The sequence below is a fragment of the Delphinapterus leucas genome, chromosome 14, assembly GCF_059928025.1.
Source record: "Delphinapterus leucas isolate spDelLeu-1000000601 "Yukka" chromosome 14, BTC_Dleu_Yukka2, whole genome shotgun sequence".
Taxonomy (NCBI): domain Eukaryota; kingdom Metazoa; phylum Chordata; class Mammalia; order Artiodactyla; family Monodontidae; genus Delphinapterus; species Delphinapterus leucas.
Window position 1 is genome coordinate 5,648,264 of NC_143142.1, and position 26,431 is coordinate 5,674,694.

A 26,431-nucleotide genomic window follows, 5' to 3' on the forward strand; every position below is an offset into this window, starting at 1 on the left:
TGTGAGGCACGGCCAAAAAAAAAAAAAAAAAAGCTGGAAAGGCCACAGGAGGCTGGAATTCCATATTGAATAGTCTCAGAAAGAGGCCTCTCCCTGTCCCCCTACTTTTTCTAAGATGCTGGCTTTTAACAACCAGTTACTTTCAAGTGGGAATAAGAGAGAGTCAGGAAGGGAGAAAAGAATATTTGGTATGATCTTTGGCTACAAGTAACAGAAAACCTAACCCAGTGATGTAAACAAACAGGGTTTAATTTTCCCATACAAAAAGAAGTCTGGGAGGTGGGAGTCAGTTCCAAAGCTCAGGTCATTCCAGGTCACTGTCTGTGCTTCTCTTGGCCTCTCCGTCAGATCACAAGGTGGCTGCCATGACTCCAGGCATCACATCCATGTTCAAGGCATGAATAAAGAGCACAAGGGCATCAGCTACCTTTGCTCCTTTTATCAGGGAAAGCAAAACCTTTCCTACAGTTGTACCAGTTGGCCTCAGCCTCCATCTCATTGGCCAGAACTGCAGAGGATCCTGAGGGAGCAAATAGTTAGACTTTCTGGACATGGCGGTTGATGCAGGAATGGAGAAAAGGCTGGGAATTTGTGATGGGTCGTCACAGTGTCTGTCACAGAGAGTCCATTTATTGCCAATATCTATACAATCACACAACGCTCCATAGAGTTAAGAGCACAAACCATGGAGGTGGGTCTCCTGGGTTCAAATCCCAGCTTGGCCATTTTTCTAGCTGTGTGACCTCGAGCAAGTTACTTAACCTTTCTGTAGCTCAGGTTCCTTATCGGTAAAAGGGTGATCATATTAGTACCTCCCTTGTTGGGCCATTATCTGAGTTAAATGTTAATTCATGCAAAGTGTTTGGACAGTGCCCAGCCTGTACAAAGCTCTTTATAGGTATTAGCTACTGTTATCCCCACTGCCTCCCATCCCATTACCCGTCAAGGCTGAAAACTGACGTAGGTCACGTTGTCCTGGTTTTTCTATGACTCGTTATGGATTAACATATGCACCAAAAATATACTCAGTAGCATATTGGCCCACAAGGCAAACTGTAGTGTTCTGAGATTACCTTGTGAATTCCCTCATATAAATAAAACCAGGAACTAGAAATGGCTCAGCCTTTTCCCCATCTACAAACCAGTCAATTTCCTCCTCCTCTGTGGAGTGCACAGGGCTGCAGAGAATACTACTTAGAAGAATAGAAAAGGAATTCCAGAATCCAGTGCTAATAACATTACTCTAAAAGCATTTCTCCCCTGTTCAAAGTTAACTCGCCCCTAATGATGATAAACTCCCCCTGCCGCTGCCTGGCCCTACCAGTCTGAGGAGGCCAGATGATTCTCCAAAGGAGTACGTTTCAACCTCCAGCCAGGGTCCTGGTGTCCTCTGTGCTCTGGGGCAGCCTGGGTGCCAACAGTACCGGTTTGGTCCCTGGCAGGAGGCAGGTGCTGGGAGGCATGTAGAAACCGTCTGAATGTTGTCCTGGGGAAGGAAATGGCCACCCTGCTGTCTCCTGACCTCCTGGGTTCCTCTTTATGAACTTTCAAAAACAAAAGCCGCAGGGAGAAGACAAAGCACCACTCGCAGGAACCTGAGGAAGATGCTGGCATGTTTGGCTCATTTAAGCTGGATAAGACCCAAGTCTCGGAGGCAGCTCTGCAGATCTGACACTTGGAACGATATTCTGGTTTTCACCGGGTGAGTCACGCTTGGGAGACAGAGAACTGGGTTGTTGGCAGTTTCGTTTTGACTTTGTGACAACTCATGCCCTTCCCTCCTCACTCCCTTTATGCCAGCCCCAAAAAAGCATCCAGGGCCTGAAGTGGAGAGAGGATTTGTTTCTCTTGATCTGCTCAGGGGAGACTCTGAGTAGGACTTTCTTTGGAGATGTGGATAAACTGTGGTGTACCTAGGGTTGCTTTGTGAATTACCAAGCATCGTTGTTCAGGGAATGAGTCACAGTACTTTGAAGGCTTGACATTCTGGAGTCCTTAGACATGTAGCTGATCAGCAAAAGGGACGTTTCACCCTTGTGGCCTCTTTGGAGCTGGGAACATTCTGGATAATAGTGCATTTACTCTCTCCACCAGCACCATCTCAAGATTTAGCCTAGACTCTGTGGGTGACAGGGAAACTTAGACCTTCTCCTGCCCAATGAGCCCAGATCTTACCAGTTTTCCCCCAAAGTACTCACTGTATCACATATTTACTATAGGGCACATTCAAATGAATTATGTACTGAGAATTTAAGATGATCACAAATGGACCGACCATTTTGACCCAAATGATCACAGTAGTTCTGTGCTGTGTCGGGGGCTAGTGATACAACACAGATGGGGTGACCTATGTATGTCTGCCATGAATTTTTTAAAGAAATATTTGTTTATTTTTTTGGCTACACCTCGCAGCTTGCGGGATCTTAGTTCCCTGACCAGGGATTGAACCCGGGCCCTCGGCAGTGAAAGTGCCAAGTCCTAACCTAACTGGACTGCCAGGAATTCCCTCTGCCATGAATTGATGTCCCAGACATGGAGTGTTAAATGAGAAAAGCAAGTCAGAGAACAACATGGAACAGAAAATGGGGAAAAAAAGGGAAAAAAAAGTTAAAAACCAAATCAAGAAATTTTCTGCCAAGAAGTGGTATGGTGTAGTGGTCAAAGTGAGGATCAAAGCCAGACCGTCTGAGTTCACCACTGCCCACCATTGGCTAGCTCGGTCCCTATCTGAGCCTCACTTTCTCCATCTGTAAAATGGGGGTAAGAATATAACAGCCCTAGAGGATTTGCTAGGGGCACCATACAAGAATGTGTTAAAGGAGTCCAGTCCTTCCCAAGGGCACCACCGCCTTTGACTGTGGTTTTCATCTCTATGCTGGGGGTTGGAATCTGGGGGATGATGATCTACTTCCCACTAGAAATGCTGGCATTTTTCACTGTCAGCACATGTGGATTACATGTGTAAATTTTTAACAAGAAAAAAAAAAAAGAAAATTAGTAATGCTATTTTTAAAGAGAGTTTTTAAAATCTCCTGGCCCGCTGAAGGGCCATTGTGCAGTTTGGGGGGTGCCGGCTGGGGAGTGAGCACAGGGTGGGCTCAGCCTGTGGCCAGGGCTGTGGGTGGAGGCATGCTGCCTGGAGAAGGTGACGGGGCCGCTGGACGCTTATCAGGGGTGGGGTGGGGAGCTGTGCTTTCCTCTTGAGAGGCCCCTCTCATGTTACCTGGCAGCTTTAGGACAGAAGTCCTTTAGCAAAGCAGGCTCCTTCCTGCCCAGCGATGAGCTGAGATTAAACGCCTGGTTGAAGCACAAAGCAACAGCTTCATCTGGAAAATTCCACTGCAGGGTGAGGCTTGCCAGGCCTTGAATGCAGGGGCCTGGGGATGCCTGAGTGTTCCCTAAGAGGTTGGCTGGGTTCCAGTGGGAAAGGGGTTCATTCAGTCAAGTAGCAAATTTTTCCTGAGCACCTACTATGTGCTAGCCACTGTTCTAGGCACCGAGGACATGGCCAATGGATAAATAAATGCCTGTGAGAATTCCACACTCCAGTTGTGAGTTCTATCAAGACACTAAAGTAGTTTGATGGGACAGAATGTGACTGGGTATTGGTGGGGTGGAGGTAGGGGTGGAGTGAGCGTGTCTACTTTTGATCAAGTGGCAGGGAAGGCCTCTCTGAGGAGGTGACATTTGCACAGAAATCTGAATAAAATAAGGGAGCCAGACCTGGGTATCCGGGGAAAAGCATGCCGGCCGAGGGCACAGTGTGTGCAAAGGTCCTGAGGTTGGAGTGGGCTTGGCATGTTTTGGAAAGAACGTGGAGGTCAGTGTAGTTGGAGCCTAATGGTTTGGGGGGGGAAATGGTGGGAATGAGGCCAGTAAGGTGAGCGGGACCAGATCATGCTGGGCCTTGTGGGTCACGGTGAGGAATTTGGATTTGGGAATTTACTTCCTCGTTCACTCAATATACCTGGTTTTTCAACACCAGTTCGGTGCTCAGGGTACACTTCTGGATGTTTTCAGTTTATCTAAGTCAAACGGACTTTTTCTGTTCACACAGTAAATGTTGGGGCAGAGCCTACCTGCTCCCCTTCCACAATTGGGAACAGAGGCCCAGAGGAGATGTTTGGGATGACAGGCAGAGCTGAGGACCAGCAATGGTCAAGAGTGAGGTGAGCAAGGCACTCAGGGCACAGAGCGGAGGGAGGCGCGCCCTCTCCACAGAGGCGGCACCTGAGAATGAATGAGCGCTTCCTTGAAACTTGCACCTGGATGCCTTGCTTGCCTCACTGTCATCCAGGAATTGCTGAGGACTCTTGGACCTGGTTTCTACAGACCCAGGAGGTCCCTGGAGCAGCTCAGGCCCTTGAGGGCGGCAGTTGAGGGGGTAGAGATGCTCTCCTTGAGGTCACCTTGGGCCAGCTACCTTCAGGAAGCTTCCAGCAGAGCTGGCCAGCTGTTCCTCCATCAGCCCTGTCCTCCCCCCAGACACAAACATGTGTGTCCCCTTTTCACCTGTGTGTCATGTGTGGGTGGTGCCACCACATGTTATGGGTTGAATCGTGTCCCCCATAAAGATGTGTTGAAGTCCTAGTCCCCGGAACCTGTGAATGTGATCTGACTTGGAAATAAGGTTTTTGCAAATGTAATCCAGTTAAGATGGGGTCATTCAGGGCCCTAATCTAATACGACTGGCGTCCTTAGAAGAAGAGGAAAGATACAGAGGGAAAAAGTCACGTGAGGATGGAGGTGGAGATGGGAGGGATGCAGCCACAGCTGAGGAACGCCTGGGGCCATGGGAAGCTGGAAGAAGCCAGGGAGGATCCTCCCTTGGAGACCCTGGAGCGAGCCCAGCCTTGCCCATACCTTGACGTGGGACTTCTGACCTCCAGAACTTTTGTCCTAAGCCAAGAGTCTGGGGAACCTTGTTATGGCAGTCCCAGGATGCTAACACGTGGTGTTCAGCAGGTGAGGGTGCTAAGACCCTGAGGGGTGGCTAGAGCTGCCTGCAGCCACACAGCTGGTCAAGGTCACAGTCAGGACTTGAACCCAGGCCGCCTCAGTGTCAATCCAGGGCAGCTGCCCATCTGTCCCCACATGTACCTTCAGCCCTCTGCAGGGCTAGGGCTTTGCCCACGCACACAGACCCCATGGGGACTCGGTCAAATGTAGGTCCTGGTGTGCTTGGTCTGGGAAGGGGGGTAGCCCGGGCTCTGTTCCGCGTGAGGCTCTTGCCACTTGTCCGTGGACAACGCTTTGAGCAGCAAAGACCTAGAAGATGACTTAGCCGCCAGTCCAGACACCAGCCTACCTCACTCGGAGAGCATCGTGTTGTTCAGTATTCATCCCTCGGAGACAGTGACTCAGTCCAGCATGGGGTGAATCCCAATTAGCTGAGTCAGGGGTCAGCAAACCGATTTTCTGTAAAGAGTCAAATAATAATCCTTTCAGGCTTTGTGGGCCAGAACGTCTCTGTTGCTACTAACTGGCTCATCTTGGGCTGTACTTTGTCCCGGTGGGATGTGATGACTGGATCTGGGCAGCCATTTGGGGACCTTGAAGAGCATGATCTATATTGAGGGCAGCAGAAAAGAGAAGAGAGGGAAAGAGCCTGGTTCTGATGCCACCCCTGAGCTGCTGAATCAACCAGCCCGGGAGCTCCTTCACCTCAGGATTTCTTATCATGGAAAATAGAAATCTTTTTCATTATTAAAGCTGTTTGAATTCGGAATTTTTAATTTGCTGCCTAAGACATTCTGACTGATACAACCTCCTCCAGGTGCCCCAGGCCTTTGAGCTGCTAACTTGCCTCCTGCCCAATTAAGCATCATCTTTTCTAGGTGCTGCAGAAGGTGACCCATGACCAGGTCTCAGGGTGCAGTGAGAATTGCGCAGAATTGAAAGTCTAGAGGTTTGGCTCCTCGCCCCAAATCTGTGTGACTCTGACCAAACCAAGTGGCCTTCTGGTAAAACGAGGGCAACTCTACCGGTCAGACAGGTTTGCTGTGGCGTCCTAGGAAGGTAAATAACAACGGCTAGGACAGCAGGCAGGGCTCCACCCACAAGTCCTGGATCTCTCCTCTGATTCTGCAATTCTGTGATTCTGCAATTCCGTGTGCTTTGCTGCTGACTGCCCGTACCCTTGCCTCGCTTCTGCACACAGCTTTGGCCCCGTGTCCAGAAAGCCTGGCCGGCCTGGGAGTTGTCATCCCGCTGGGACAGCCCTTAGGCGACCATTGACAGTGTGGGGGTCCGGCCCCCTGCTCTGGAGGCAGGACAAACTTCGAGGTGTAACTCACGCTCCAGAGTCCCCCGCGGATCAGGCGAGGGCTGGGACGGTGCCGCAAGTGACACCTCAGCTTGGCGTCCCCTCCTTCTCTGTCCTCTTCCCGCTGCTGGCCTCCCCAGGAGGACCTGGCTGCAAATCCTCATTTGTTTCTGCGGGAAAACTGGGTAAGCCCCAGGCGCTACTCTGTGCTCGTTGCTGCTCTAAGTGCTTTGCATGTAGTAACTCATCTCATCCTTCCCAGGAGTCTCTGAAGCAGGTACTATTATCCCACTTTGCAGAAGGGGAAACTGAGGCCCAGAGAGGTTCAGTAACTTGTCCAGGCTCACACAGCTTGTCTCACTCCAGAGTCTGTATCTTAACCATTGCATTATACTATGCAATGGCACTCTGGGGCCAGCATCCTGGGTTCAAGTCCTGGCTTGGCTCTTTACTAGTCATGTGACCCTGGGCAAGCAATTTTGCCCTTTTGGACTATAGTCTTTTTATCTATTAAATGGGTTATCATGATAATTAAGTCATTAATACTTGTAAAGAGCTGAGTACACAATACATGTCAGCTGGTATTAGTTATTATTAAGAGAGGGATGTCTTAGAGCTGGCTTTGCTCTGCTGGGGTAGCAAGTGGGCAGGGAGCTCTCAGGACCCCTGAGTGACCCCTGGGGGAGGAGGAGGGAGGGGTAACCAGCTGAGCCCCAGCCCACTCAGTCAGTGCCCAGGAGAGGGAGGATGGGGCCCACGCGGAGTGAGGGCAACCAGCACTGTTGCCATGGCAGCAGCCTCCAGCAGGTTCCCAGCTGTCCAAGGAGCCTGTGGGGTCTCCACCCACCTCCCTGGCTGAAGGCAGCCAGGTGGCTGCGGGGCCTCCATGCCCATGCACAGCCCCCTGACTTACAGCCGGAGTGTCTTCTGGCTCAAAACACACATCACTCAGTGATGACCCATGGGGGCGGCCACACAGGGAAACGTCAGGGCCACCCCTGAGGCCTGATTAACATGAAGAGCATCCTGCAATCTGAGCGGGGTTTGTGAGTGGGCGGGTGGGAAGGTGAGGGGGTCCTGAGGCCAGCACCCTCCTTCCCACCAGGGAACCCCGCCCCCTTTCCTATGCCATTTGTCTGTCCAGGAGGTTGGAACGGGTGAGAGGATTTGAATCTAGCTGTGAAGACCGCCTGTCTGCCAGGGGCTTTGCTTGGATCGGTCCCTCCCAGTAGCTCCGCCTTAAAGAACACTTGCTGCGTACCAGGTGCTGTCTTTTTATTTTTTTACCTTTATTTTTATTTTTAATTTTTTGACTGCACCAGCAGGGCATGTGGGATCTTAGTTCCCTGACCAGGGATCGAACCCGTGTCCCCTGCAGTGGAAGTGTGGCGTCTTCCTCGGAGTCTCAACCACTGGATGGCCAGGGAGGTCAGCACTTTGGGAACAGGTCCTCGAATCCTCATTAGTCTGTGGTGTTCTAGCATTTTTGCCCCTGTTTTACAGATAGGAAAACTGAGGCACAGAGAGCCTAAGTCACCTGTCCCAGCAAGGCCTCTGCTTCCCCCAGTCCTTCTCTATTTCACTGAACAGGGGCCCTCAGATGACACCCGGGACACACGAGCAGGCATTTACTGGGCCCCTACTGAATGCAGGCATGGTTCTGGCCACTGCGGTGCGTGGAGATGAATCACGGCACAGCTGGGACCCCAGAAAGAAGCGTGCAGGTGGCCCAGAGATCCCGTTCTCCACCTCCACTAGGATTGCTCAGCTCTGGCCTAGAGGGGGGAGTCAAGTGTGGCCTGCAACCTTTTTTTCCCTCTGAAGGTAGGAACAAAGACCATCTCACTTGGCAATTACAGCAAACTCAGCTCTGCTGGTCTCCAGCTGTCTCTTCTGCCTGATGGGGTTTCTTTGGGGTAAATATTAAATCAAATCAAACTTCAAGCTCCCTGGCAAGCTGTTCTGTATCCCCACCACCTCACTCCCCTCCCCGGCAAGATCTCCCCTCTCGCCTCCTTCCCTCTGGCATCCAGCTGGGGGAGGCGGGATGCACGAATCCTCAGGGTGGCAGCAGGGCAGAAGCTCAAGTTCAAGGGCTGGTGTCGTGTGCCCAGGGGATACCAGTGCCCAGGGAGCTGGGGCTAGTCCTGACAGAGGTGAGAACTCTCGGCGGACAGCCCCTGGGGTCAGCCCCCGACACTCCTTTTCACAGGTTTTGCTCCTGGCCACTGTGGCCAAGCTGTGGGAGGTGGGTATTTGCTGCTCCTTCCAGAGCCTCAGTTTCCTCATCTGTAAAATGGGGCTGCAACCCTTTCTCTGCTCTGAGAAACCACCCTGTTTTGCAGACCTCATGAAAATAACACAGAGCAAGTGCCTTATAAACTGTAACTGTATCATTGCGACTCACTTCTGTACCACCTTCGTAACTCACAGAGCAGCTAAAAAATATGAAGTGTGAAACTCCCCTCCCTCCTTTCCTTCTCTTTTTCTCCTTCTTCCTCCCCCTCCTTCCCTCTCTCCCTCTCCCCTCTCCCCTCCTCCCCTCCTTTCCTTCTTCCTTCCCTCTCTTCCTTCCTGCTTGCATAGAAAAGAAATTCTTAGCTCAGATAATTTTTCCCCACGCAGGGGGTTTCCGCCCCCGTCATGGGCGGAGGGGGGGCGGGTGGTCAGGGGACCATGGAAGGCGACAGCTCAGGCACCCAGACCTGCAGGCGGGCATGAGGAGGGAACATTATTCTCTGTAATGTCACGGTCATCCTCAGTACTTTTTATGTTCAAAGTGCTTCCTTGGCGCTGAATAATTAATTCTCGCCACACTCCGTGCGAGGGAATAAATAAATGTCACTTGTATGGGGTGACTAAGCCCACGGGGAATCAGGGCTGACAGCTTCAGGCGCCAGCAGAGGGGTCGGCTGGGGACATTGCCGTCAGAGCCCACGGCTGGGGCAGCACTGACTGGGAGGGGTGATGGGTAGGGCCCACGTGGGCTCGGGGCATCTCCTTTGCTTGCTCTGGAAGCATCAGGAGCATCCAGTGAGATGCAGGCCCCGGACCGCAGCGTTCTCATGTGCCTCCACCTTCCGGTCTGTGCAATGGGAATCATCCTGGTGCTTATTTCCCAGACTTACCGGGACCAATGCAGATACAGCCCTCATGGAGGTCGGCCCCAGGGAGAACTTGTGCACAGGATGTTGGGATGTCGGGATATCACTGCCACCTCACGTGCCCACTGCTCCCCCACCCCCCGAAACCCCTGGGGTCTCTTCCCAGGCCTCACTTTCACCAGACTCCCTACCAGGGCCCCACCCACCCCGCACCTCCCACCCCTACCCCTCCCTGGGCTCACCTGCTCTGGCCCAGGGGCCCTGGTTCCCCACAGCTGTCTCGGGCACATGAAGCCCGTTCCCACTGCAGGACTTTCTGCTGGCTGTTCCCTCAGCCCAGAACATTCTTCCCCAGGGAGCCTGAGGGCTGATTCCTTGCTCCACCCAGGGCTCTGCTCCATGTCACCTCCTCAGAGGAGGCATCCCTGACTGCCCATCTAAAATGATCAAATGGATAAGAATACCACTGTCCTTCCCTCACCCCTTATTTTTCATGTATTCACTATAGCTCATCCGTCCCCTCTGCCCCGGAGACTGCAAACTTGGTCAGGGCAGAGACCTTGTCCTTCTTGGTCACCACTGTCTCCCCAGTGCCTGGCATGTAGTAGGTGTTCAACAAATAATTAGTTTGTTCACTGCTGTATTCCCTGTGCCTAGAAGAGCTCCCAGCACATAGTAGGTGCTCAATACACATTTGTTTGCTCGCTGTTGTCATCAGCCTAGTGACCGACGCAGAGTAGATGTCTAATATATATTTGTCGTCAAATTTGTTGATTCCTAGAAAAGTGCCTGGATCCCGGGACCAGAGGCAGACCCAGCGGGCCCAGATGAGACCCAGAAGTCTGGGAAGGCACAGGCACCCCTCGCTCCACTCTGGAGACCCCAACTTGTCCAGCTGAGCAGAGAGCAAGAGGAATAGGTACTCAACAAATATTTGTTTTATTTGTCATTGTATCTCTAGGACCAGCACTTAGTAAGCACTTGGTGTTTGGGGAATGAATGAATGATTGGATGAAGGGGTTGGATTCCGAAGCCCCAGAATCTTCCAGAACAGAGGTGCCTGCACTATGGGGGGAGAGGTTGGGCCACAGCAGCCGGGCGTGGCAGGCAGCACACGTCTCCACCGTGCTTGGCCAGCTCCGAGGCCGCTCGCCCCGGCACCAGGCCCGACCACGGCAGAGAAGGAGGGGACTGCAGATGGCCGGCCATCTGGCCGCGCAGAAGGCTGTCTGTGCCGGCGCCCCCCCCCCCCCCGCCCCGTTCCCCACCGGCCCATGCTGTGCTTCCTCTTCCTCTCTGCTCAGCGGGGCCAGCGGGCGCGGGCTCGAGGGTGGGTGGAGGGGTGCCTGTGCCCTCCCAGATTTCTGGGCCTCATCTGGGGCCCCTGGAGTGTGTTGGGCCTGCCTCTGGCCCCAGGATCCAGCATGGGTCGGGTGGTGCAGGGGTCAGAAGGAGTGTGATCAGGGAGACAAGGACCAGGCCAGGTGGGCTCTGAGGACAGGGCTGGGGCTGGACCCGTCCCTCTTCCCAGCACACACACCGTGCTGCCCGCTACCTCCTACCCTGGCGAGGGTGGGCAGGGCGGGGCCTGGGGACAGAGAACAGGAGCCTGGGCGAGTTCCCGAGTATGCATCTGTATGTCTGGGGGTGCACGGGAGGAAGGTGGAATTTTGAATATTCCAGTTCACATATTTGAGTTAGATATTTTTCTGTCTGTGATTGAGTTCATGGTACATGTGAATTTTTAGCTAGATGTGTGAGGATACATACACATGTATTCGTGTGTGCCTACCCATGCTGTCCCAGTGGTAAGCGTTAGATTTTATTTTTAGGTGTAGGCCCCTATGTAGGGGTGTGTGGGCAGGTGGGCTTCCTGCACGCTTGTGTGTACACGCCTACGGGCTGGTGCATGGTCTAGCATGTTGTATGCGTGTGTGCCGGGGAACAAGCTTGTGCGAGGGGCGAGCGCGTCTGGTCTATCTGCATGTCTATGGGGTGTGTGCACATCTGTACGCACATGCATTCAATGGTCACACATGTGCAAAAGAATAGGACTGTGTGTGTTCGTGTGTTGTGTGTACATGCATGTATTTATAGATGTGATGTGTATACGTGTGTGTGGAATGTGTGAGCATGTGCATGTTTGTATATATGGATGTGTGTACATGTGTTTACATGTGTGCAGTTAGGGATGTGTGTGTGTGTGCTGAATGTGTACGTATAGCCTCATGACAGCATAGACATTGGAGCCAGATCACCTGGGTTTACGTTCCAGATCTGTCACTTGCTGGCCCATGTGGTTTTAGGCAGGTGATTTAAAATATCTGGACTGTGATGGGCAGCACAGCTTCTGTGGGAGGTCCAGGGATCTTGGGCTCTTTTTGTTAGATTAGAGGTGGGTTCAGGGAGTCAAGGACAGTTTCCTTTAAAAAGGGACATTTGAACTGGGTCTTGACAGGTGAGTAGGAGTTCAACAGTCAGAAAAAGTTTAGAACTCTCCAGGCAGATAGCACAGCATTTAAGAAGTCAGCCACTGACTGTACCCCTGGTCCAGGCTATCTTTTCTTCCCCAGATGGCGCAGAAAGCCTTTCTACTGGTTTCTTACACCCTCTTTCTGAAGTGCATTCCGGACTTTGGAACAGATTCCTCCCCTTCCTCATGACCTTGCCCTTGGGCCAGCCCCTTAGCTTCTCTGTGCCTCGGTTTTCTTTTCTCTTATGAGGCTTTTGGTAGCTGTTTCTCAGGACTGTACAGATGAGGAAGTCAATGCTGAGATGTACAGAGGTTTGCTTAAGGTCACACAGTAGAGGTGGGAAAAGAAGCATTTCCGAGGAGTAGCCTAGGCTCTGTTAGAGGCACCAGAATGCAGGTCTCCATTTTGCAAAGTTTAGCTTGGACTTAAGAGTTTAAAGCCAGCACCTCCTTCAACAAACATGTTATAGAGGCGGTATTCAAATTTCATTAATTGAACACGTTAATTGGGCACCTGCTGTGTGCCTGGCTCAGGGGACACATCAGTGTCAGATCCTCTAGGAATGGAAGGTCCAGACCTGCGTTGTCCAGTATGGTAGCCACTAGCCACGTGGGGTTTGGGGGGCAGAATAATGGTCCCCAAAGATGTCCGTGTCCTAATCCCCGGAACCTGTGAATATGTGACCTTACATGACAAAGGGACTTTGCAGATGTGATTCAGTTAGGGATCTCAGAAAAGGGAGATTATCCTGGATTATTGGAGGGGCCGCCCAGTGTAACCACAAGAGTCCTCATAAGAGGGAGGCAGGAGGGTCAGAGTTGGGGAAGATCCAGTAATGGAAGCAGACGTCAGAGTGATACGGGGCCATGAGACTCTAGAAGCTGAAAAAGGCAAGAAAACACATTCTCCTCCCTCCCATTCCGCACCCAAGTCTCCAGAGAGGAACGCAGCCCTGCCAACACCTTGATTGCAGACCAGTAAGGCCCAGTTCAGACCTCTGCCCTCAAGAACTGTAAGGGAATACATTTGCATTGTTTAGCAAATTCCCTGGCCGTCCAGTGGTTAGGATTCCGTGCTTGCACTGCAGGGGGCGCGGGTTCAATCCCTGGTCGGGCAACTAAGATCCCCCATGCTGTATGGCACGGCCAAAACTAGATAAATAAGTAAAATAAAAAATAAAATAAATTCCGCTGGACAACACTGGTTTAGACAGACACAAGCAGGCAAACCAACAGGTGAGGCAACTCCAAATGGTGAAGAGTCCTAAAGCCTAAATCTACTGAGATATAAGAGCTGCCTCCCGGGGGTCTATTTCTTGCTAAATCCATGACAGGAATTGGGGGCTCAGAGAAGTTAAGTCACTTGCCCAAAGTCACACAGCAAGAGAAGCATAGGAGGACCAGGGAAGGTCAGGTTGCCCCAGCAGGTGTCAGAGCAGGTGGGGAAAGCTGGGAATTCAGCCTTTCCAACCAAAAAACAAGAGACGTCCTGCAGCGAACTCCAGGCCCCTTTCCCATGAGACTCTCATCCTCTTGGGAGACATTTCCCCCCAAACACTGGCCAAGGTGACTGTATTCATTTCCTGGGGCTTCCATAACAATTACCACAAACTACGTGCCTTAAAAGACAGAAAGTACTCTCTTAACAGCTCTGGAGGCCAAAACCCTGAGATCAAGGTGTTGGCAGGACGGTGCTCCCCTGAAGAAGGCTCTAGGGGAGGATCCTTCCACGTCTTTTCCAGCTTCTAGTGGTTGCCAGCTTCCTGGGTATTCCTTGGTTTGTGGCCCCATCACTCCCATATCTGTCTCCATGGTCACATGGCTGTCTTCCCTCTGTGTATCACTGTGTCCAGATTTCCATATTCTTATAAAGACACCAGTCATTGGATCTCATCTTTTTTTTTTTTAATTGAAGTATAGTTGGCTTACAATGTTGTGCTAGTTTCTGGTGTACAGCAAAGGAATTCAGTATTTTATATATATATATATATATATATATATATATATATATATATATATATTCTTTTCCATTATGGTTTATCACAGGATATTGAATATATATAGTTCCCTGTGCTATATAGTATGTCCTTGTTGTTTATCTATTTTATATATAGTAGTCTGCATCTGCTAATCCCAAACTCTTAATTTATCTCTCCCCCACTTTCCCCTTTGGTCACCATAAGTTTGTTTTCTGTGCCTGTGAGTCTGTTTCAGTTTGGAAGTAAGTTCATTTGTACCATATTTTAGATTCCACATATCAGTGATCTCATATGATATTTGTCTTTGTCTGTCTGATTTACTTCACTTTGTATGATCATCTCTAGGTCCATCCACGTTGCTGCAAATGGCATTATTCCATTCTTTTTTATGGCTGAGTAGCATTCCATTGTGTACGTGTGTGTGTGTGTGTGTGTGTGTGTGTGTGTGTATCTCACATCTTTATCCGTTCATCTGCAGTAAGACCTCATCTTAATTTAATTCTATGTGCACAGACCCTATTTCCATATAAAGTCACCTTCACAGGTAGACACAAATTTGGGAGGGGGGGTTGGATAGGACATTATTCAATCCAGTACAGAGACTCCAAGCAATTGTCCTTGGACCTGACGGGTGTAGACCTGTGCTTCCCAGGCAGTGAGCTGGGGAGCTCGGGGTTCAAATCCCTGCTTCACTACTCACTGGCTGTGTGACCTTTGGTAAGTTACTTAACCTCTCTGGGTCCCATGTGAGGATGATAACAGCACCTACTTCTACTTCATAGGGTTGTTGAGGATTAAATGAGGTAGTGCACTGAATGTCCTGGAATTGACTCAAACCCACAGCAAGCTCTTCTTAAGCATTCACCATCATAACCTTCCTTCCCCAGTGGTTGAGAGGACCTGGGGTGGATGCAGACACAGCATTAAATAATCCTCAGTGACAAGAAAGTCACTCCCTTTCTCCTTTCCATTCTTCTGCCAACTTGAAGGAGAAAGTCTCCACGGGGTGCTGATATGTCTTTGACGGGGCTCACTGAGTCTGGCTCAGGTATCTTTACAACAAAGCAAGAGAAAGTTTCCATCTCAAAAAAACTTCATCCGGTCAGGCAGCAGGATGGAAACCAGATTTTGGTGATCCCCTTCGTGTCCTTGTATTTATTTTCACGGTCACCTTCTGTTTATGACATGTGATATTGGCTTTCCAATTATGGGGTAATCTAAGCTGTCTTTTTAAAGTCAATGTATTTTCTTAAAGAGAAAGCAAGTGGTTGATTTTAAAGAATTAAGCAAATGGTAGTTCAGGTGTGGAGAGGGCAGGAACTGGACCCATGAGTGCTGCAGGGGGGATGGGGCAGAGCTGCACGGGGATGCCTGAATGCCCCAGGAGTGTGAGTGTGTGGGGGGGGGGGTGGGCAGCAGTTTGGGCATTTGAGGTCCAGAGTGGAATGTTTCCTTGTAAGCTTCAAAGGATCCAATTAGCTGGATTATCTCCTGATCTGTGTAGACGCCACCCGGGTACAATTCACATTCAACATCATCTCCCTTCTTTCAGAGGTGACCTGCCCAGGGTAGCAGGACAGAATGGGAACCAGGAAGTCCCACAGGACCTGAGTGAGGGAGTGGAGAGCAGAATGGGGCTGAAAAGTGCGGGACCCATTGCGATTCAGCCTCCTCCAATCTCAGCGAGAGGAAATTCTCCAGCCTGGGTTATGCAAACATCTAGCAAGTTCGCCTTCAAGGGTTTAATTTGCTTCCCCACTCCTCCACTTTCAGAAGGTGACAAGTGCCATTCACAAGTCAGTGAGAGCGGGCTGGGCCTGAGCTTCTGGAAGGACCAACACTGTAAAGGACAGTTTGTCCCAAAGCACGTGGGTCACCGCTTTGTCCCGGGAAATTCACAGCAAGTACCGAGTGGTATGGCTGAGCCAACTTCTGCCAGCAGGCACAGGGCTGTGTGCAGCTCAGGGGCCTCGGGGGACTCAAGCGTGGCCTCTCCTTTTTTTCTCGCGACAGACTAGCATTAACCCAGGCATGGGAGTGAGTGAGCTCTGGAGACAGATTCTGTTGTGCAATCAGACAAGTAATAGCTCCCCATGAGAGCCTCCACCCACAATCCCTCCAACTAGCTCACTCTTCCCAGTATCTGTTGCTATGTAACAAACCACCCCAAACTTAGTGGCATAAAACAACAGCAATGATTTTATTATGTCACGGTTCTGGCATCAACGAGGCTCGGCTAGGTGGTCTCAGGCAGGGTCCGAGTTGCAACTGAGGTCTCAGTTGCAGCCACATGGTCCCTGGGGCTGGGGTCATCTTGCTGTTTGCTCACTCACACATCTTGCAACTCACACAATAGATGCTGGTTATCAGCTGGGACCTCAACTGGGACTGTGGCCTCCTCGGGCAGCTTGGGCTTCCTCACAACATGTCGGCCTCACAACATGTAGGAAAAAGTATCTCAGGAGGGCCAGGAAGAAGCTGTGTCACCTTCTGTAACTTAGCCTCAGAAGTCACATAGTGTCACTTCCATCGTAGCCACAGCCCTGGCCAAGAGGAGGGACATGGACCCCGCCTCTCAACTGCAGGAGTGACAACTTCATATTGCAAAGATAGCTTGGGAAATGGAAGAACCTGTGGCCACCTTGTAAAATACACTGCCACTCCCACCATTTCCTGCTCTAATTCCAGTCCAGATTCTTCCCGGCTTCTGACTCTGTGGACTTTCATCAGGCACCTAGTGGACGCTCGCTGCTTTCATTAACATCCACACATTAACTCTCCACAGCTCCACTTTGCGGTCGGCCTGCAATATTCCCATCTCACAACCATGGGCTCTGAGGATCAGAAAGTCTAAGGCACCTGCCCAAGTTCCCACAGCTGTTCAGCAGTTTTAGGGAATATCGGTAGCTTTGGATGCCTCTTCTGGTCACTGTCCTTGCATTTCCTCGAAGATGACCCCTCCCTCACCTCAGACCATGTGGTTTGGGGCTAGTCTGACTCCACCCATTGGTCCATAGATGGGCATGTGACTAAAGCCTGGCCAATCAGAATTTTCCAAACCTGTAGCCTCAGTGATTGGTTCAGGGACCATCAGGTGACCCAGTTTGGTCCACTCAGAGATAATCCTAGAACAGTTGGGAAGAGAGAATTTTGGGGGTGACTAACCACCATGAATGCTCAGCTGAGCCTGCTGGGATGCCTTTTCCATGTTGAGGGCGAGGCCTACATGAGAATAAAACCAACATAGACAAAAATGACCACGAGACAGAAAGAGATAGCATCCTGAGGTCGGTGCTTGAGCCCCTGGATCCAGCCATACCTGAAGTTGGCCCTACCCTTGGACTTTGTCATTATAAAAGCCAATATCTTTTCTTTTTAACTGAGGCCATTTTGAGTTGAGGTTTCTAGGCTAAGCAAAAGACTCTTGGCCTATAATGAGGCAGAAAAAGAATTTGAGTCCAAGCCTATCTAAGTCCAAATTCCAAATTCTTTCCCCAGAACCATGCCACCTCCCTGAGTCCCATCCACCTTCCATGTCCAGATCAATCCTTCCTTTTCTGTGATACCTTCCCTACAAACATCAGCTCAGAGCATCTCTCCTCAACTCTAATTGTTGGAGTTTGTGGCCTTTGGTCTAAGTGCTTTACAGGGAGGGCCCCCCTGATCCACACTATACCCTCTTCTGTAATCACGGGTGCTTGAAGTTTCACCATCAGAGCAGAATTCCTTTGGATTAAGCATTGCCCTCCTCAAGTGATTGTTTTAAAATCCTGATCCCCTGAGAGTGGAACTCGACTCACTATGGCCCAAGGAAAAATGGATACGGGTGTTCAGGTTGGAGATACAGGGCAGTGAAACCATGAAGGCGGGTGTGTTTGATTCTGACCAGAAAGGAGGACGTGGCATTTAAGCTGCATCTTAAAAAAAAAAAAAAAAAAAAAAAAGACAGGATTTGACAGTCAGGGATGTGGGAAAGGGCATCGGAGGTGGAAAGAGCAGACTAAGATGTGAGAATTTGTGGGGTACATTCAGGAAACAGCGTAAAATTAGCTGCTGTGGATGGTGTGTGATATAGGACAGAAGGCTGCTCAGATAATCCTGGGAACATGAAACACCAGGCTGAGGAAGTTGATCCTTATTTTCCTGGCAATAGGGAGCCACTGAAGGTGCTCGAGCAGTGGGGAGAGCCTCAATCAGAGCAGCACTTTAGGAAGGTTAATTTGTGCCCGGGGGTGAGGGAGGGAGTGGCTTGAAGAGGCCAGAGGCAGGGCCAAGGGAAGCCGAGAGAGAAATGAGTTCATCTGAATAAGAGTCAGACAATGGATGGGTTAGGAGTGATGGGGGACATTCCTGGGGACAACTGCCTTGATATAGACACAGACTGGGTGCCAGCACAGGGGTGGAGCATTAGAGCAGCCTGTGTTTTGGCCCCTTTGCCACGCGACGTCCAGGCTCAGCATCTTCCTCCTTGAAGAATGGCATCCAGGGAATTCTCTGGTGGTCCAGTGGTTAGGACTCGGTGCTTTCACTGCCGTGGTCCTGGGTTCGATCCCCGGTCAGGGAATTAAGATCCCACGGCCAAAAAGAAAAAAAGAAAAGAATGGCCTCCATCCCCAGCCCTCCACATATAGATCCATGATGTGCAGACCAGGATGGCGTTACTTTGCATTGCTGAGCAGCTTTCCACTGTGTGGACGTACCACAACTCACTCACCTATTCACTGCTGGTGGACATTTGGGTAGTTCCCAGTAAACCCCTTTTTAAGTGTCAATAGATGTCACCTCGCTCAAAGCAATAAAATCTGAGAAAGCGCTGATGGGATGGGCCAGCTATCTTTTATCTAGTACACCTTAAAACAAATGCATAAGTATCACAAATCACACATGTTTGTCCAGGACCATCTTTCTCCTGCTCGGGGCTCGCTCTGGCAGAGGCTGTGGGAATTGCTGTTGCAGTGGTTGTGTTGTTGCATGAGGATGCTGCCGCGGGACCGGAGATGGGCATGGACGCCAAGCCTCTTCTCATCCTTGGACGAGAGGCCTTCTGGAAGCCGCTCTGGCTGGGCCCCTGCCCCCCACCTCCAGTCTCAGCTGGATGGAGACATTGAGCCCAATTCATGCTGCCTTCAAAGGGCTCCTGTCTGAACCAGGCTCTTGGGCTAACCTCGGCCAAATCCTCGCCTAGGGAAACACACTGGGCCCTTGTTCAGACGGAGGCCCGCCTGCAGGAGGTCAGCCCAGCTGCGAGGGCAGAATCCCCATCTCAGCCGTGGAGTGTGGCACGGGGGCTTCCTGGGCTCGCTGCCCGCCAGCCCCAGGCCCGCCACCCTAGACGAGACAGAGGCTGCCTGGGAAGGCGGAAGCCTCACCTGGGGGTTCCCACACGTGTCCGCTGCTGAGTCGGGAAGGGCCAGTCCCTCGGCCTGGGGTGTGGATTGCGCTCCCCTCTACCGCTCAGAAACTAAACGCAATCCATTTTCCTTTCTTCCTCCTGGGATCTGAACTGCTTCTGCCCAACCAGAGCTCTTCTGTTGGCTATTAAGTGCCCTCCAGGCTGCAGATCTTAAGAATTATTCTACTGGGAGAAGCAAGCCTGAGAACCTGCCCACGTACAAGGGGAGAGGATTACACAGGGGCTTGAACACCAGAAAATGACAGGGATCCGTCGCGGGAGAACATCTGAGGGTCTGTCTCTCGCGCTGCTTGTTCTCTACCTCTGGGGAGATCCCCAAGGCTGTCAGAACCCCGTCCCCTCCCCATTCTATAGTCCTCCCCCCCACCCACTGCTCTGGCACCCACCCACGTGTCAATGAGTCCCACATTTCTGTCTCTATCCACCTGTGTACTCAGTATTGCCACTCAGATGTCTCAAAGGGACCTAGGCACATCCAAAATCATTCTCTCCCACCTGAACTCCAGACCCAAATCTCCATGGTGTTGAAGGGAGAAACTTCTATGAGCATCTTCCTGGGCAAGGTCAGAACTGCCCATCTTGGGGGCAGATCCCCTGGGGAGATAGCAGAGCAGATCCATCCCTGCAGAGACCCTACACTCACCACCAAGTGTTCCTGCAGACAGGGCTGTGCTCTCCAAGGCCACCACCTGGTGGGCCCGTCACCGTGACATCTCCAAATCCCTCCCCCTGCCCAGGGTTGCTATCTCCTTAGGTGGCAACACATTGTCAGTGGGTGGAGGGGAACCGAGAGGCATTTATGGAAGAGAGAACTGATGATGGGGAGATTTAATTCACTGCTGATCCACTGCTTTTCAGGCCGGGCCTGGAGGAAGCTGCAGACCCATGTGCTTGTGACCTTCATTTATTTCAGACTTTCCTGGGAAGGGGCTGGGTGGGAGGAGGGCCGCAGGTGGGGAGGAGGGACAAGAATGGGCTGGGAGCTGGTCCACCCACCAGGGTACTCGGGAAATGAGTCCCAGGAAATTGTCTTGCAGAAAAGGAAAGAGAGGAGCCGGGTTCCATTCTCTGGTTTCTAAAAGGAGGCAGGAAAAAAAATCATTCTGTAAATTTGCAGTCCTCTCTCCCTGAGCTTTTTTTTTTTTTCCCTCTGCAAGCACAGAGGACATGGTCCCCGTGTCCTGCCACAGCGAGAGCGGCTCGTTAATTAAACAGACGACCAGATGTCACCGTTCATTAGGCCGCGTGCGCAGCCCCTCCAGGTGGCTCCTTCTCCAGACCCCCGCCCCTGGCGGCCCCAGCCCTGGAGAAAGAGCCTGGCACACAGCGGGGTGGAGGTGCCCAGCCCACCCCCCACCCCCACCCCCGAGTCCTTGTCGGTAGGGGCACCGCAGCCAGACGCGAGGTGATGGAGACTTTTAATTTTCATCACGCCTGTCTGTCGAGCTCCATTTTAAATCACTTTAACGGCAGATTAAGAATATATAAGCTGATGTTAGAGGACATTCTTAGTGCCTTTATAAATATCTTAGATCAAAAGTTTGGCTTAATTGCACTTGGACGTTAGAGGAGGCTGGGGTGGGGGCAGGGTGCGGCTCAGATAAGCCCCGGTAGTAAGGGGCCTGGGAGGGGAGAGGGGAGCCCCTGGGGTGTAGCATGGAGGGTCCACAGGTCTCAGAGAGCAAAACATCCGTCCAGCTTGAACATCATGATTGCGTTTTCCCTTCCCGTCCAGACCTCGCGTGCAACACCAGGTACACCTGCAAGCCAGGGGTAACCACGCCCAAGGCAAAGCCCTGCCCTGACCTCTCCAGAGCTGCAGCCTGGCAAGGAAGATGTCCAGTGACCAAGTAATTCCACATGGTGACCACAACAGCAGTTGTTGATCACATACGATGTATCAGGCCCTGTTCCACGCACCCGACCGACATATAGTATCTCATTTAATCCTCTATGGGTGGGATTATCATTCTCCTCATTTTAAAAAGCAGGCTAAGAGAGGTTAAATGACTTGGTTGAGGTCACACTGCTTTTCAGTGAGAGACCAAGGTTTGCACCCAGGCAGCCTGTGGTGCCAGAATCTGTGCTCTAACCACTACACCTTTCTGCTTCTCCCTCCATATGGGATGAGTGTCAAGAGAGTTTCCACGGAGAGATGGAGCGGGGGAGCTTAACTGGGGGCTTGACTTCACCCAGGGGCACAGAGGGGGCTTCCCAGAGAGGAGATGCTTCCCTAGGACCTGATGGGTGAGTAGGAGTGAGGCCAAGTGAAGTGGGAAGTACGTGGCAAGGGAGCTAGAACAGCATGTGCAAAGGCCCTGAGGCAGGCCCTCTCTTGGTATGTTTGGGGAACAGAAAGAAGGATTTTTTTCTTCTGTTTCATTCATGGTTATATATCCAGGGCTGAGTGCAGTGCCTGGCACCAAGTAGATGAGGAGTGAATATTTATTGAATGAATAAAGAGAGGAGGTCCCACTGCAAGGCCAGATGTCAGTGATCGAAAGAGGCCTGTGAACAGCCACCCCGGGATGCTTCTACAACCCAGCCCTTCTGCCAGCCTTCCGGTGGGGAGGGGCCCCCGCATGGCAAGGGCTGCGTGGGCTGCCAGTGCCAGTGCCTTTGTGTCTTGCGGAGTCTCTTGACACTGACATGGCCGTAGGAGGCATGCAGAAGGAGACGCCCTCCAACTCTGCAGTGGGCATGCTTGCTTCGGCCTCCCCAGCATCCTTTCCTCCTGTTTCTGGCTTTTGCATCTCCATTTTCCTTTGGGACCATCTCTCTCCCAACTGCAGCCTGTGAGAAGGAGGGGTTCCACAACCCAAGTTCTAGGGATGGCCAATCAGCAAAGTGCATTCCCTTGACCACAGTGATTGGCTCAGGGATGGCCATCTGACCCGAAGGGAAGCAATGAGAGTCAGCCCTGCAACGTGTGCTGAAATTACTGCAGTAGAGAAGCTTTGTCTATGTGGAGTTTGCTGAGCTGCTGATCATCCTAGGTGCTCCTGGGGTGCTTCTGTCATCCTTTGGGGAGAGGCTGCAAAGGCAAACAGGACTGAGAGATGAAGAGAGAGTGACTCCTGGAACCTTTGAGTCCCTGGATCCAGCCATTCCTGAAGTCACTTTCCCCTGAAACTTTCCAGTTACATGACCCAATAAATTCTCTCCTCTGTTTACACCAGGGAGTGTTGGGTTTTCTCTTATGTGTCAGCCACTGGCTCAAGAGATTTCCAACCATTGTTCAATCTAACTGTCACACACAGAAAATTGGCACGCATTTCAGAAGTTCTGCAGAGCCTCCCGTGGAAGCCAGGCTTACTTTCTCTGCCTTGAGTTTGCTGAGGGAGTCAGGACACCCACTCAAATCTCAATTCTCTTGCACGTCAGCTGGTGACTGACTTGGGACTTGCCCTCTCAGAGGGGGCCCTGGTTTCATTAGCCGGAACATAGAGTTATAATCTCTGGCTCACCAGTTTCACTCAGTTGTGGATGTGTTTGGTGGCCAGTGATGTTGGCCAACAGGCTTTAGAGCCGCAGCTCTTATGTAAGACCCACCACGTCCCACACTTCACCTCCCATGACTCTTACCCTGCTGTAGTCACACTGGCTATTTATTTGGTTTCTTGGGCACAACAAGCTCATTCCTACCTCAGGGCCTTTGCACTTACTCTTCCTTCTGCCTGAAATGCTCCTCCCCTGAGATTAGGCACGTCTGGGTCCTACTCCATCTTCAAGGCTCAGCTCAAAGGTTGCCTCCTCCAAGAAGCCCTCCCTGACCTTCCCCTAAGGTCCCTGACTCCTCATCTCCCTATTTTATCTCTTTCCAATCCTTATTATTTCTGAACTCACTTTTTTGTGAATGAATGTGTGCCTCCTCTCACAAACCTGGAAACTGTGAGCGCGGGGAGGTTGTTGGTCTTGCCCTCTGCTGTCTGTTGTGTCCCCGGCACAGTGGGTGCTCAGTGAACCTTTGTGGACTGACTGTGTGACCTCAGGCTAGTCACTTACCCTTTCAGAGGCCACCTTCTTTTTCTCACTTGTAATTTGGCATCTTCATTCATGCCTGGCACTCATGGGATCCAGTGAAATGACGATGACTCTGTAAGCCCTTGAATTATATTGCAATCATATTAAAAAGTGAGGGCTGCTTATTAGGTTGTGGACGGGTCTTCCACCCTCCCAACAAATCTCCTACTTCCTTCCATCCCTAAATCCAACCCTAAAGGAGAGATTCTCCTTGCCACACAGACTTCAATCCAGGAGGACTTCCTGGAGAAGGGGGCGTTCTTCACCCAGCTTTATCAGTCTCTTGAACCCTAGGGTTGACTTGCTCCTTGCAAAACTCCCTCCTCGGGGGCTTCCCTGGTGGCGCAGTGGTTGAGAGTCTGCCTGCTGATGCAGGGGACGCGGGTTCGTGCCCCGGTCCGGGAAGATCCCACGTGCCACGGAGCGGCTAGGCCCGTGAGCCATGGCCGCTGAGCCTGCGCATCCGGAGCCTGTGCTCTGCAACGGGAGAGGCCACAACAGTGAGAGGTCTGCGTACGCCCGCCTCCCCCCGCAAAAAAAACAACTTCCTCTTTGGAACTTCCCTGGTGGTCCAGTGGGTAAAACTCTGCGCTCCCAACGCAGGGGGCCAAGGTTCGTTCCCTGGTCCGGGAACTAGATCCCGCATGCGTGCCACAACTAAGAAGTCCGCATGCTGCAACTAAAAGATCCCGTGTGTCACAATTAAGAGGACCCGGCGAAGCTAAAATAAATAAATTAATTAATTAATATTAAAACAAACAGAAAAACCCTCCCCTATTCCCTTCCCAAAGCCTTGACATGCTTCCCTTCCGTAAGCCCTCACCATTGTCACTGCCCACCCCCCACCCCCCAACCCAGAACATTTTCTTCAAGAATGCAAGCAGCGGTCAAGGGCATGGCCTCCTCCCCCAGCATCCCCGCCCCCTAGACTGGGGAATTAGACTCTGGGCCATGCCATCTGTCTGAAAACAATTAGCAGTAAACACCAGCACACTGGGGCTCCAGGTCGCCAGGGGACGAAGCGGTGGGGTTATAAATCCAGAAGGTTCCCAGCTGAATCAGCCTTCCTGTCCGTGGGCCAAGAAAAATCCTCCCAGCTGCCCCTGGGGAGAGAGGTTCCCAGCCACCTCTTGGGGGATGGAGGGGAGGCTCTACCCGAGCCTCACAAAGCCCTGGCCTCAGCTGGGGAGGCGGATGGGGGACCATCTGGCGGAGTGCAGGGACGTGTCCGGGCCAGACGGAGAAGCAGCCTTATTTGCTGTGTATTGTGTGTTCCTTCTCAAAACACTCCGCGCATATGCTTCAAGTGCGTGGCTCTCAGCCAGCTGGGACCAGGGGTGGGTCAGTGGGAGTACTTCCGAAGGGAGGGGTGACGGGTATGAGCCTGTCTACGGGGTGGGGACAGCTCATAGTGCCCCACCCCACCCGACTCGGCCCGGGGTTCCTCTTCTCCAGCCCCCCTGCTTGGCCCGTGCCTAAGTTTCCCCTATTAAGCCTCCTCCCCCCGCGCCCCCCCCACCCCCGCTCAAATGTCACTTCCCCTTACAACGGAAGGGGAGCCCACTTTGCCAAACTTGACTGCGTTTAGCTACATAAGGTCTGGCTCACCAAGCCGTTTCTTCATTTTGGTAATTTGAATAAGTTGCTAGTGAATTAAAAAAACAGGAGATGCTACATAAAAATCTGATGTTCAGCTTGTTATGAAAAATCGAAAACTCTGGCAAGCCTTTGCCATCAACGCAGCCACGATCGGCCCAGGTTGGGGGTGGGGGGCAGGCAGGGAGGGGGGAGAGGAGGTGCCTGCCCCTTAAGCCTGGCATGACTTTTCTGTTCCAGTCCTCTGCTCATTCATTCACTCGTTCAATAGCAGTGGGACCTGTCGCTGTGCCTGGTTCTTTATACGGCGCTTTGATTCTCACAGGGAAGACAGACGTTAAATCCTAAACCGGGGCATATGTAATATAATGTCACATGGTGATAAGTGTTACTAAGGAAATATATAGCAGAGAAAGGGGTTGGAGAGGGATGGGGGTAGGAGGGGCTGCTGCTAAAGCAGACCCATCAGGCCTGAATGAGCTGAAGGGCCCCCACGGTGCAGGAAAGGCGCGCCTGCAGGAAGGAACAGCAGGTGAAAAGCCCCTGAGGCTGGGAGCCGGAGGGAGTGAGTGAGGGGTGGCCAGGCTCTTCTGAAACAGGTAATCTGGACAGGCCCAGCTTGGGGTTACCCCAGGTGGAGCCTTATTCTGCTTTAGACTCTGGGAAATCCAGCTAGTGAACCCTGGAGGACTTCCTGAGTGGGGCCGACTTTGAGGATTCCAGGTGGTTTGATCCTGATTCTCAGCCTCTTCCGGACTAGCTGGGGTGGTCCTGGTGGCAGGGATGGGGGGGTGGGGTGTGGTTTCCCCAGAGGCAAGGCTCCTTAGTGGTTAAGTCTCCAGCTTCCTGGGTTCAAGTCCCCTCTACCCCTCACCTCGGGCAGGGGACTTCCCCTCTCTGAGCCCAAGTTTCCCCATCTGTAACATGGAGCATCTAGAACTCACCTCAGGGGACTGTTGTCTTACTAAGTTAATACCTATGTGCACATCTATATAAAAATATCTATGCAAAATGTCTAGGCAGATGCTCGGCACATAGAAAGTGCTGTGTAACCGTTAGCCATTTTAATTTAAGGAGCAAACGGAGACCATTGTTTAAAGGAGTGGTCCTCAAACTTTTTGGTCTCCAGACCCATGACACTTAAAAATTATCAAGGACTCCAAGCAAAGAGCTTTCGTTTATATGAGTTCTATTATTCAGTATTTCTCATATTAGAGATTGGTAAAATTTTAAAGCATGAATTTATTAATTCACTCAAAAAGAAAGATAATACACTTATTACATGTTAATGTCAATAATATATTTTTATGACAAATAATGATTTGGCATAAAAATGATTTGTCTCAAGCCAAAAAATATGTGGCAGGAGTGGCCTTGTTTTCTGTTTGTGCAAATCTCTTTAATGTCCGGGATCTGGATCTTCAGATCTGCTCCACATCCAGCCTGTTGTCATTTGTGTTCTTGGTGGAAGTCAGTGAAGCAAAGCCAGCTCACTGACTGGGGGCTGGAAAACGAGGGCCTTGTGGATCCCCCCAAAGGGTCTCAGACCCCCAGGGGTCCTTAGGCCACACTTCAGAA

At 51.4% G+C, this 26,431-nt stretch overlaps 2 long non-coding RNA genes across 2 annotated transcripts; one reads left to right on the top strand and one right to left on the bottom strand.

Annotated features, from left to right (window-relative positions):
• Window positions 1–231: 231 nt before the first annotated feature.
• On the bottom strand, window positions 232–6,711 carry LOC111186999 (uncharacterized). Its single transcript, XR_002648025.3, has 3 exons — window positions 6,297–6,711; window positions 1,322–5,418; window positions 232–520 (listed from the first exon to the last, which is right to left on the bottom strand). It is a non-coding gene; the product is annotated as an uncharacterized LOC111186999 (long non-coding RNA).
• LOC111186998 (uncharacterized) lies at window positions 1,016–24,603 on the top strand. Its single transcript, XR_002648024.3, has 3 exons — window positions 1,016–1,702; window positions 10,151–10,288; window positions 15,374–24,603. It is a non-coding gene; the product is annotated as an uncharacterized LOC111186998 (long non-coding RNA).
• The last annotated feature ends 1,828 nt before the right edge of the window (window positions 24,604–26,431 follow it).